The sequence below is a fragment of the Penaeus chinensis genome, chromosome 10 (genome assembly GCF_019202785.1).
Source record: "Penaeus chinensis breed Huanghai No. 1 chromosome 10, ASM1920278v2, whole genome shotgun sequence".
In the NCBI taxonomy this organism is placed as follows: Eukaryota; Metazoa; Arthropoda; class Malacostraca; order Decapoda; family Penaeidae; genus Penaeus; species Penaeus chinensis.
Genome location: NC_061828.1, coordinates 36,742,306 through 36,743,407, shown reverse-complemented (window position 1 = coordinate 36,743,407; position 1,102 = coordinate 36,742,306).

Sequence of the window (1,102 nt, the reverse complement as noted above, 5' to 3'; positions counted from 1 at the left end):
GAGAGAAAAGGAAGGCAAAAAGTAATAAATCGATCAAAAAAGCGATAGACTGATAAACATTGCGAATACCGAATACCAGAGAAGAGCGAGAGTACTTGGGAAAACCGAAGAGAGGGACAGAGAGAGAGAGAAAGAGGGGAGAGAGAGAAACAGCAAGAACAGGAGAGAAAGAGCAAGGAGAGGAGAGAGAAAGAGTGAGAAGATGAGAGAGAAAGTACAAGAGGAGAGAAAGAGAAAGGAGAGACAAAGCAAGAAGTGAGAAAGACAAGGAACAAGAAAAGGAAAGAGAATGAGCAAGACGAGGGGAGAGAAAGAACAAGAAAAGGAGAGACAAAGAACACGAAAAAAGAGAGACAAAGCAGAGAGAAAGAACAAGAAATGAAGAGACAAAGAATAAGAAAACGCGAGACGAAGAACAAGAAAAAGAGAGACAAAGAACAAGAAATTGAGAGACAAAGAACAAGAAAAGGAGAGACAAAACACGAAAAGGAAAAAAACAAATAACAAGAAAAAAGAGACATAGAACAAGAAAAGGAGATACAGAACAAGAAAAGGCTACAAAGAACACGAAAAAGGGAGACAAAGAACAAGAAGAGGAGAGACAAGGAGCAAGAAAACAAGAGAAAGAGCATTAAAAGGAGAGACAAAGAACACGGAAAAAGGGAGACAAAGAACAAGAAGAGCAGAAAGAAAGAACATGAAATGGAGAGACAAAGAATAAGAAAACGCGAGACAAAGAACACGAAAAAGAGAGACAAAGAACAAGAAGAGCAGAGAGAAAGAACATGAAATGGAGAGACAAAGAATAAGAAAACGCGAGACAAAGAACACGAAAAAGAGAGACAAAGAACAAGAAAAGGAAACAAATAACACGAAAAAGAGAGACAAGAGGAGAGACAAAGAGCAAGAAAACGAGGGAAAGAGCATTAAAAGGAGAGAAAAGAGCATTAAAAGGAGAGAAAAGAGCATTAAAAGGAGAGACAAGGAGCAAGAAAAGGAGAGAAAGAGCAAGATCCTCGCTCGGCTCGTCCCAGTCTCGGCCGAAGAGGATCCGTCAAGATGAAAGGACGACCGAGTTTATCTTCATCCAACAGTCTCGCCT